The 12584-nt window shown below is 39.6% G+C and overlaps 2 protein-coding genes across 2 annotated transcripts in view; both read right to left on the reverse strand.

Moving 5' to 3' along the window:
* LOC311057417 (uncharacterized protein) overlaps positions 1-12584 on the reverse strand; it is a gene marked incomplete at its 3' end in the record, with an annotated part of 440186 nt that overhangs the window by 270338 nt on the left and 157264 nt on the right. The window lies entirely within an intron of this gene.
* LOC311057874 (uncharacterized protein) overlaps positions 1-12584 on the reverse strand; it is a 258441-nt gene that overhangs the window by 103186 nt on the left and 142671 nt on the right. The window lies entirely within an intron of this gene.

Genomic DNA, 12584 nt, shown 5'->3' on the forward strand with positions numbered 1-12584 from the left:
TGCAAAGGCAGAGCGAGGCCTACTGAAAGGGGTGAGGACGGCCCCTCTAAATAAGTGATTCCCTGTAGAAACAATGCTCTCTGAGCCGAAGGTGTGAAGCGGAGCTCACTGCCCCCCCCCCCTCTTGAAACTGTGTCGCACCTTGCTGAATGATTGATGTCTACTGAGCCCCAGCCCTGGGAAGAACTTTCGTTAAACAATTATTCACAGTGCTAGATACTCACCTTTATTATGATTTGACCGTTTATGCAGTGATTCTGTGCCATTCATTTGAATAAAAACCCATGTTTGGGCTTGTACCACCACTGTCTGACTCTTGGCTTTGATCGATACCCCACAACATGTTGAAAGTAAACAACTCTAGCGTCGGCCACCAGTAGTGCCAGAAGTACAGGACTTTTGACACCACAAGCCATATGTATGATTTCTGTTTTTTTCTCATTTTTTGATGATGTCACTGCGTATGCGGGGTGCGGTCAAGGCCAAACACTGTGTCTGCAGGGCGGGGTCAAGGCCAAGCACTGCATCTGTGGGACGTGGTCATGGCCAAGGTAACAGGGTCAGTAATCAAGCGCAGGTGTTGCTTGTGGCAGAGGCACACAGTTTTTGACTGTGCTCGAGAATACTGTGTTTGAGAGGACTGTTGGGCTGTATTCCCTTGCGTTTAAGGTTAATTGTATTTATTATTTAGTATGTTTAAGTGATGACCAAGTGACAGAATAAATCACCCTTTTTGTTGAATTAAATTTACGGTTTGAACTTCAGTTTTTTTTATAGAGCACACGTCTGAACTTAACCCCTGGCCATCGGCAACCAGTAGTGCCTAAAAGTATAAGACTTTCTGACATTACAGTATGTTTATTTGTCCTGTCATGCTGATGCATTCTGCCTAATTCAAGCTACAGTCATTTCTAGTCACAGTTCTGTTATGACAGTTCCTATACATATTGTATTTGGATATACAACTACTATTCTTAATTCTAAACTGTGAAGTGTATACTATTTTGGTATTGTATCTCTCTAGCTAGATGACACCATTTGACTGGTTTGATATGTGTAATTATTGGTACAGACCACTTTTATTAATGCACTTATTTTGTCTCTATTCTGTTTATTCCCAGACCACACACATGTGTGTATTATTGTTGAACTGTTACTACTACATGTCTGTACTGCTGCAAAGGAGACCAGTAAAAGAGGACAATCAAGCATCAAGCCTCTCTCTGTCCTATTCTTTCATATCTGGAAATATTAAGGGCCTAAAGTGGTGTTCTGGTCGACACACCGGCGTGAACCTAGGGAACAATAGAATCAGCACCCGAAATTCAGCATAGAGCATTCCCTTCACTACAGTAACTATATATGCAGCTATGCATTATTATACGTATGTATAAGTTAATATAGCAACAGTTAGCAACAGAGCTGTATCTGCAGACAGGACTGATGAAATAGGATTGTGGGTGTGTTTTTAGACCCTTTTGTGGCCCTACATCTTAACACACAATATTATGAAATCTCATGATAAGTTACACCATTTTAGGTCAGCCTGACCCAGTCCAATGTATCCATTACAATCAATCTATCTTACAGAACTATGTTCCTGTTTACTAGAACTAGAACTTCTGGTACGATAACCAAACTCTGAACTGTATTCCATTAAGTACAGTACTCAAGTAAATGTACTTAGTTACTTTCCACCACTGCATATTGTAGTACTGTTACAGTATATAAACAATGGACAGTACCCGAGACCAACAGTAGGGGGCATCAATACACCAACTGGCGTCTAGACAAAGTGTTCGTCAGAAGAAGAACATACCCACAATGCAGTAGTGAAAACAACATGGTGTGTTGACTGACTGTTGTTGAGCTCACTTTAAAATACCATAGATTTATATAAAAGTAAAATACAAAGAAAAGTAAAACGTGTCGTTTCTAAACAGTGTCATCGTTAAGCAGCAGGAGGACGTTTGTTAGCAGCTCAACCACTGAAACACAGCAGGTAAAGATCAACTCATTATGTTGTGTTTCATCTATTTATAACATTTAAGATGAACGGATCACGTCTTGTTTCATCTATTTGTCTTCATTAACTCATCATTTAAGTTGGAACATAAATCTAATTAGTCTTAGCTGTTAGCTTGTTATAAAGTGATCATAAACACTAACAACAGCTCCATAGCAGCAGCAAGACTAGCCCTGAAAAACATGAGTGTCATATCATGACTGTCATGGAGCTACTTCTTCCTGTTTTTTTAAATGTTTACATTTACAACCATTACATCTACATAAACATTCAGATTTCAAATATAAAGTACTGACCCCCCGGACACTGATGTTACAAGTTAAAGCGCCTGGGTCTAAGTACCCTTATCTTCCGTATTGTTCAATAAAAAGATCGCCGGCCATTTTCTCCGAATATTCTCCATATACTTTCAACTACGTGGCCCTATTGGTTGAGAGGTGTATTGCACTCTGATACATTATAATAATTTATTTTTTTAATAGAACATGGCCGCGGATCTGATTAAAATGCTTTTTATTGAACAATACGGAAGATAAGGGTACTTAGACCCAGGTGCTTGAACTTGTTACATCCGTGGCCGTAGGGTCAGCACTTAGTATTTGAAATTTTAATGTTAATGTAGATGTACTGGTTGTCGGTGCAAAATGTTCAAAAAACAGGAAGTACAGTAGCTCCATGACGCTTGTGGCAGACGAGCGTCATGTGAACCATGGCTACAGCAAGACATTGATATACATTGTTGTGTTTTATGTTGTTGTTGACGTCACTATTATCATTGTAACCCTATAGTTACATCAGTGTTTTATAGCATTACTGTGGTTAATCTCCATAATAAGCAATGAGGTGTAAACGTATCTTGTAAACCAGTAGGATCTTTACTCTGGCCACAGTAATGTTAATGTGATTGTCAAGTGAAGTTAGAGCTCCATGTCTTCATGCACCAGACATTGAATCCTTACCAACTAAACATTTATCATGCTGTAGTGTGTCAGACCTGGAATGACCATCCAGGTAATGTATGGCATTGAAAATAGTTTCCCTGTCTTGTTCATGGGCTGCATGCCCATTTTTGCCCATTTTGCTAGGCTTGGATGGCTTAGGGTTGAGGACAGAGTACAGCAACTTGCTATGGGCCTGGTCTTCAAGATACACCACAACATTGGGATCCCCCTGTATTTGTCAAAATACTTCCAAAATGTTAATCAAGTCCATGATCATAACACCAGAGGCAGCTCCACAAACCATGTTCAACCCAGATTTGGCACAACAAAGGGAATGAACTCTTTCTCATGCTATTCATCTAAAATGTGGAATGCCCTACCAAAAGGAGTAAAGGAGTGTAAAACCCTACTCACTTTCAAAAATGCCCTAAAGATACACCTTCAGGAGGCTGCAATTCAAAAATGGCCCCTGTCCAAGTCCTAACCTACCCCATGTCCTAACCTAACCTACCCCATGTCCTAACCTAACCTACCCCCCCCCCCTCTCTTTCTTTTTGTACATATTTTTCACCCTTCATACTTCATACCAGTAACCTGTAAACTGATTGTATGACATTCTGTATAGTAGTGTGTATATCTGTCTGTCTCTTATATGTCAACATGATTTGTGTGCATGGGGATCTCATCTTAAACAAGCTACGTGCTTAACTGAGCTATCCAGTTTAGTAGACCTTGTATTGCGAATTTGTACTTCCATGTACTGTTATGTACTGCCATGTACTGTTCTCATGTCTTACTAAATAAAGTACATCAATCAATCAATCAATGCAAATTAACAGTTTAGCTCCAAACCCATTAACTATATACATGCTGTAGTAATAATGTAGTTGTCTGTTTTCTTAAACAACCTGAAGGATAATACTGTAAGGATCATGTTGTACTTGTTCATCCATTATCTTCCAGTTCAAAGTAAAAGTTGTAAAAAAGAAAAAAAAGAAGCTGATCTAGCTCACAATGTGTCTCATCGCGATGCATTATTAGTCAATACCTTGTAGATCTGCTATTTTCAGATCACCTACTGTACGTATATACGGTAGGTTTAAACTGGTTACACTGATTTTGATGCCATACATTTTGCTGGGGGACCCCCCCGGAACCCTCTCAAGGACCCAGCTGGGGTCCCCGGAAGTCAGTTTGACAACCACTGTTCTAGACCCTTTTGTAAACGACTGTGCAGATCCATGGGCTGTCCTTTCATGAGGAGGGGGGTGGGGGGACTAGGATAGGTGGGTGGTCATATAGGAGGAGGAGGAGGGACCGGGTCAGGTGGGTGGTGCTGAGGTGGTGCTACACATGAAAATATCATTTTAACACTTACTGTACAGTTTTTAGAAAAACTTCCTTCCTAATCCTATATTAAAATGACTAATGGAGGACGGGCCGGCCAGCCGGCGGGCGGACGGACCTCTGACGTCACTCTGACTCAGCCATAGCCATATCAGGAGTTCCCAATGCAGCTACGGCCAAATATGGAGTGTCTTGTCTAGCCTCAATGTGTTGTCATGGCATCAGCCACAAACTAATCAGTCAGCACCAGAGCCATATAAGTTGCGTCACCTCCGTTCACTTCATCGGACCAGTTTACAGAATGCTCTGAGTCTATGAGCAGAGAGCCACAGATCCGACCGCTATGCCCCTATATGGTCATGTGCATATATGGGACAGACCGTCCTCAAACTCCGCGCACGCAGCAGCAAGGATGGGCAGTGTGACGTAGGTGTAAATGGCCTGAATCTCTAGTATAATAATAATACCCAATGACTATGTTTTAGGGGGAAAAGAACCATGGAACCCCATCTTGACCCACATACACTAGCAAACTACAGACCAATATCAAACCTTCCATTCATGTCCAAACTACTTGAAAGAGTTGTCTCCAGCCAGCTTACAGCCTACCTCACAAATAACAACCTCTATGACAGTTTTCAGTCTGGTTTCAGATCCCAACATTCCACAGAAACAGCACTGGTCAAAATCACCAATGACTTATTAATCGACACGGATAAAGACAGAACCTCCCTCCTGCTGCTCTTAGACCTCAGTGCCGCATTTGATACGGTCGATCACTCCATTCTACTCCACCGGCTAGAGCATCTGGTCGGTATCAAAGGTACTGCACTTAACTGGTTCCGCTCCTACCTCTCACATAGAACACAGCGTGTCTTTTTCAACAACACAATGTCAGATCACTCTCCTGTCAAATACGGTGTCCCACAAGGCTCAGTCCTTGGACCAATCCTATTCTGTTTATATATGCTTCCACTAGGGGACATCTTTAGAAAGTCTGGCATAAATTACCATTGCTATGCCGACGACACTCAAATTTACATCCCCATCACCACAAATGACCCATCCAACCTTCAAACCCTCGAAACCTGTTTAACTGAGGTTAAGTCATGGATGACCAGAAGCTTCCTGCTCCTAAACTCTGGTAAATCAGAAATGCTGCTAGTAGGCCCAGCTAAACACACCCATCTGTTCACTAACACAACTCTAAACCTGGACAGCTGCTCAATAACCCACAAACCAACAGTAAGAAGTTTAGGAGTAGTTTTTGACCCAACACTATCTTTCACATACCATATAAAAAGCACCACAAAATCTGCCTTCTTCCATCTCCGCAACATAGCCAAAATTCGCCCAATACTCTCACTTCCCGATGCCGAAACCCTGGTTCATGCTTTCATCACTTCAAGAATAGACTACTGTAATGCCCTCTTCTCCGGTTTACCATCAACAGCAACACATGGCCTCAGATTAGTTCAAAATGCAGCAGCTAGATTACTAACCAGGAAAAGGAAATACGATCACATCACACCAACACTCATAGCACTACACTGGCTGCCAATACAGGCCAGAGCTGATTTCAAGGTACTACTCCTGACCTATAAAGCCCTAAACGGACTTGCCCCATCCTACATGTCCAGTTTAATAGAACCATACATCCCTGGACGTCCATTACGCTCCCAGGATGCTGGTCTCCTCACAGTCACAACATATAATAAAGTAACAGTTGGGGGCAGAGCATTCACACATCGTGCCCCCTATCTCTGGAATTCTCTCCCTCAAGTTGTTAGAGATGCCGACTCTCTGGGCATTTTTAAATCTAGGCTAAAAACGTATCTTTTTTCCCTGCATTATGGCTCCCCCTAGTTTTATAGAATCGTAGTTTGATAGTAGTTTATAGTATAGTAGTTTTATTGAACTTATTGCTTGGTTTACTGCCATGTCCTTGCACTATGGTTTTAAATATTGTTCCAAATGTATTCTCCTTCTTTTTGTCTTTTTTTTCTTTCTTTGCTGTGTACTGCATGGTACCTTGTTTGACCATGCAGGCACATTTTACGGTGTGTTTCGACTACTATGTATTTTGTATTGTGAAGTGCACAGAGACCCCTTGGGGTGATGTTGCACTATAAATAAAAATAAACTGAAACTGAACTGAACTGAAACTGATCTTTAAAATCCTTATTCAATTCCTTCATTTCAGGCCAGTGTGTGGAGTCCAGACTGCAGGTGAAGATGAACTCTCCAGACTCAGCCAGGGCTATCTCTATTAAACAGGAACCTGAAGACCACCCACACCTCAGTACGTTTCATGTGCTCGCTCTTTCTTGAATGTTTTTATTTAATTTTTTTCTGTTCTGTTGTGGGGTTGTCACAATATCTAATTTTACTGAGAAATAATCATGACAAAATATATCATGACAATGATAATATCCTGATGATTAAACAAATTGCTCATTCTGTCTGGTTGCAGAAACATAAAAAACAGATTGGCTACTTTCACCTTATTCACTTTAAACCATTATTTGCATCGTAGGAGTCCATCTTTTGTCACATTCTTCCTTGTGTAATCTTGAATTATGAAGGATTTCTTCAATAATATAAGAATCCTACAATCTTTGCACCCAAGATTCATATGCTGGAGTGTTGGGCTTAGGCCATATTGCATTTACCTTCTGCATATTACTATTATTCTATAATATTACTGTTATTCTGGACACCACTAGGTCTCCAGTTTTGAAGTCCTTATTCAATTCCTTCATTTCAGACCAGTGTGTGGAGTCCAGACTGCAGGTGAAGATGAACTCTCCAGACTCAGCCAGGGACATTTCTATTAAACAGGAGGAACCTGAAGAGCATCCACTCAGTAAGTTTCATGTGCTTTTTATTTCTGTCATTTTGTTCTGTTCTGTTGTAGAACTGCAACAATATCTTAATTCTCGCTGTACAATAACCATTGCAAAAATATCTTGACACTGATAATAATAAACCATAACGAAATAGCATAACCAAAAGCCACATCTCTTTTGAGTAAATGCAACACTAATAGAAAAACTGCACCATATATCTTCACATTGTACATAGTACATTCTATCAGAAGTGGAAAAATACTTCCTTGAAAACGGTTTGTGAGATTCGTCCCAGACACACAGACAGACAGATTCACAGACTCACAGACCTATTTCTAGACGTACAGATACATGCCATAAAAACTATTTTACATAGATTTTAAACTACGACCCAACTTTCACCTGACATTTCAAGCTTTCATGTGTGGAGATGTTTCTGTTTCATGATGTCATGCACTTAACGGCATAAGATGTGATTGGTCTACTTTTGAGGGGAAATACATGCTGTAGGCCTACATACACACAGACAAACCCTGTTCTATACGAGTCTAAACGTGTATCTGAGCCTGTCTTGCATCTATTCTTTTGAGGTGCCGCTTTTTCCACTTTGGTGGTATTTTTTTTATGTACCTGTTCTATATGGCTTGGCCTATGGTCAAATTTCCTCTTTCGGGAACCAATAACACAGCAAAGAAAACACACAAGCCCTTGTAGACGCACAGTCAGAAACTGAGCCATTTTGGGAGTTTCTGTATACCCGAGAGTGTACAAAATTGAACCAAATGGTCCCTTACATGTCCATTTGGTTCCATTTGTACATTCCAGAGTTAGATTAACGCTGGAGGGGTCCCTGTGTACATTTTATATCTGCAGTATGTGTACAAATTGGTCCCTGGGCAGTAGACTACATCTGGGTTAGGGTTAGGATGAAAACATGGAGGATGGAAATGTTTATTTACACTTCAGGAATCCAGTGTTTACTATCATGTTATTTTTCTGCTCCTAGACATCCTGCACATGGTTGTGTGTAAAGAGGAGGATTCTCCTGAACAGAAGAGGAGCCCCAGTCTGCTCCAGGAGCAACCAGATCCTTCGCACATTAAAGAGGAACAGGAGGAGATACTTCTAAGACCAGAGGAGCCTGATGGATCAATGTTGACATTACTAGCAGTGAAAAGTGAAGTTGATGATGAAGACAACTCTTCACACTGCTCTGAAATTGAAGTTGAAGTTGAGCTTGAATCTGACACTGAAGTCACTGAAGACAGTGATGATTGGGAGGAGACCAGTGGAGGTCAGTCAGTGTTAAACACAGGGACAGGTACTACATGTGTGGGGAAACTGGGAGTTGGTATGACGACTAAATTGGGGAAAAAAGATTAAAAAAAGATTAAATCAGAAATATTAACAAGGAAGCTGTAGTGCTCCTAAACAATTGACTTGTTTGATGATGGAAGCTATATGTATTTGTACTGACCTCTCTCTCTCTCTCTCTCTCTCTCTCTCTCTCTCTCTCTCTCTCAGAAGTGAGGTCCCAGTCTTCGCAGACTCAAATCACCAGCTCTACAACCAGACAGAAACAAGGAGATGATGATCAACCAGGATCTTATAGTCATCAACAATTTACCAAGGTTTTAACTCAACCAGAAGAACTAATGGCTTACATAGACTTCCTGAGCGACAGACATCAACCAGATGGAGAAAAACCTTTCCACTGTAAACTTTGTGACATGAGTTTCTGTTGGTCAGGTGACTTGAAGACACACCAGCTTAGTCACGCTAAAGAAAAACCTTTCCACTGTACACACTGTAATAAGAGTTTCAATGAGTCAAGTTCTTTAAAGGCACACCAGCGTATCCACACTGGAGAAAAACCTTTCCACTGTAAACATTGTGACAAGATTTTCAGTCAGTCGCGTTATCTGAAGAAACACCAGCTTATCCACACTGGAGAAAAACCTTACCACTGTAAACATTGTGACAAGAGTTTCAGTCGGTTAGATACCCTGAAGATACACCAGCGTGTCCACACTGGAGAAAAACCTTTCCACTGTGAACTTTGCGACAAGAGTTTCATTAAGTCATCTGGACTGAAGACACATCAGCATATCCACACAGGAGAAAAACCTTTCCACTGTGAACTTTGCGACAAGCGTTTCATTCATTCATCTGATCTAAAGAAACACCAGCGTATCCACACTGGAGAAAAACCTTTCCACTGTAAACTTTGCAACAAGAGTTTCATTCAGTCATCTGGACTGAAGACACATCAGCGTATCCACACTGGAGAAAAACCTTTCCACTGTAAATATTGTGACAAGAGTTTCAATCAGTCATCGGGACTGAAGAATCATCAGCGTATCCACACTGGAGAAAAACCTTTCCACTCTTGACACATCGTTAACAGTTTGAGAAGAGTTTCAGTCAGTTAAGTGTTCTGAAAAGACATCAGTGCATTCACAGACACCAAAAGGGGAAAAAAGAAAAAACATTCCAATATAAATTACCTCACTGGGAGGATCGAATTAAACAGCTGTATGTTGTCAGGGAGTTGGATAGAGAGGCAAAAATATGAATATTTATACTGCTCCTGTCAACAGAAGTTTTCATTAGGACTCAGCTTTTGGAGTCATCAGTGTATTATAACAGTAACTTTTACCTAGAGGTATTGTAAATTATTTTTATTACTATAAATGACCATGTAAACCATATCAATTGTATAGAACAGTTTTACTAGAATGTTATAGTTGTTATATTATGATGTAGATGATGTCATTTGCACGCACTGCAGACTCTAAGGACCCTATTTTGCCTAATCTTAATAGGCATTTTTTATTACTAGAGTTGTCGGTCCCATTTATGCATTTCACCATGTATGGGCATAGCATCTGGACAACCGGATCCTATATGCCTATGGGCGGATCGGGTTTATTTATGGTTAAGTCTGAGTCATAGTGACATAATTGATGCAATGTGAGCTTGTAGATCGGTTATTTTCACTTCTTTTTTATTTAACTAAACTTTTTTTCCCACGATTTTTGCAACCCATTTTTTCACTCAGTGCCAATTGTCTAAGTAATCCTGGGCGCTACACTCCCTCTGCCAGCCTAGGGAGAGCCTAGAGCCGAGCTCATGCCTCCTTCAATGCATGAGAGCTAGCAAGCCGCTTCTTTTCACCTGACAGGGGGGAGTTTCCCTGGTTAGACGTAGCGCGTGGAAGGAACACGTTATTCCAACCAGTTCCTTTCCCCTCCATTAGGTGCCCCGGCTGACCAGGGGGAGGTAGTAGATAGACCAGGATTACTTTTCACTATTTTTAAATATTTTTTGAAATACATTTTAAAAATGCAAGTTAGGGCCCTCAGTCTTAAAGGGACAGTACTGCACCAGTGCTACCAGTGGAAAAGTTAGTATATAGTACTGTCTGATCTGAAATTACTACTGATTGATTTGATTGGTTCAGTTTCTGCCTGTTTTTATTGCATTTACCTGTCCATGCTTCAAATGACTGTTTAAATTTGTTGAAACCTGGAACCTTATTTGAATCTACGATGAAATATAATTAATGAATTATTGATATAATAAGGATAATATGTTCTGTAGTGTTTTACACATGACCAACATACAATGGATTTGAGAAGTATATTGTGAGAGAAATGTATGCACTGCACCACTGGCAACGGTACCCCGTAAACAGGGCCAGGAGGAATTCGGATGGGACAAGTAGATTAAAGAAGTACTTTAGAAAAACCTTAATGTCAGACTTGCAGTTCTCTGTATTGCAAATTATTGTTGTTATTCACTTATACTATAAATGGCTATAAACTATATACAGTATATGGTACAACAGTTTTTTCTAGAATTCTGCAGTTTTGATATGATTGAATGTAATCTTGCTGTGTTTCATTACACCCAATGGGAGGCACAATTTCAGTTATTTTACTTATTAAATATTGGTTAACTGAGGGGAGAAAATTCACGTATTTTAATGAATTATGATGAGTATTTTTTACAATTAATGTTATGGCTATGATCACTATTACGTTGTATTACATTATTAGAGTGTTATGTGGTATTACATTAAAGCCTATGCAAAGCACTATAGCACACACACACACACACACACACACACACGCACGTGTGCGTGCGTACACACACACATACACACACACACACACACACACACACACACACACGCAAGATGTTTCATTATTATGCTTTAATGTATAATATGGTTATCAGGAAGGTGAAACATCAGCTATGCTGTCTTAACATTATTATATTTAGGATGTTTGGAAGAATTTAGTCTGCAGGCACAATTCAGAATCAACTTTAGTGTCACATGTTCACATCACATGATTACAGATGTTAAGGACAATTACAATTATACTGTACAACATCTGGAGTTACAGGAAGAGTTCAAATAGAGAAAGAATATAGAAGAAAGGAACACAGAGCAAGTAAAAACTAAACTGAACAGGAAGGAGCAAGTATATGCATCTTCAGAAGTATATGCATTTATTAATATACCAATGGAGCCAGGTCTACAGACAGGACTGATAAAATAGGATTGTGGGTCTGCTTTTATAACTTGTTGTGGCCATACATCTTAGAACACAATAATATGAAATCTCATGATTAGTTAAAGACCATTTTAGGTCAGCCTGACCCAATGCAATTCATCCATTACAATCAATAAATCTTAAGAACCTTTTTCCTGTTTCCCAGAACATTCTGGTATAATAACCAAACTCTGAACTGTCTGGAACATGCATGCCATCATTCTCTTATGCATGCAATGATTCATATAAACAACATTTCTGCTCAAAAAGTAACTTGTGATGTTCTTACTGTGTCACAGTCTGAATATACCATACAGTTTGAATGTATCATATAAATAGTGATATATTTACATGTTCTTTTTTTTTTTTTACAAATATTTATCATGTAACATGGTATGTTGGTATATGTTGTATCCTGCATTTCTATGAGACGTGATCAGACCTGTGCAGCATCAATGTGCACTGATGAAAGCTGTGATGGATGTAGGGCTGCAACTATCCATGACTTTCTAAGCAGTTCATCTACAGATTACTTTCCTGATTAATCCAAAAATCGAGAATATATTTTATTTTGTTTTTTTAAATATATATCAACGAATCAATCAATTACTTTAGCCTTATTTCACACGATGCTGCACAACAGTGTCCTGCAAGACTAGTGAAAGTAGCTGATCTACAAGCTCAAAATGCATCACATCGTGACACGTTGTGAGCTTGTAGATCGGCTCTTTTCACTATTCTTTAAGCTCTGGAAGTTTTTTTTGTCTTTTTTAAATAATGACATGCCTAAAATAGGGATTGATCATTAATTGATAAATGTATTAAATGATTATCAATTTGTTTTTAATAATACATTATG

This window comes from Gymnoscopelus microlampas, assembly GCF_963454915.1.
Source record: "Gymnoscopelus microlampas genome assembly, chromosome: 12".
NCBI classification, from domain to species: domain Eukaryota; kingdom Metazoa; phylum Chordata; class Actinopteri; order Myctophiformes; family Myctophidae; genus Gymnoscopelus; species Gymnoscopelus microlampas.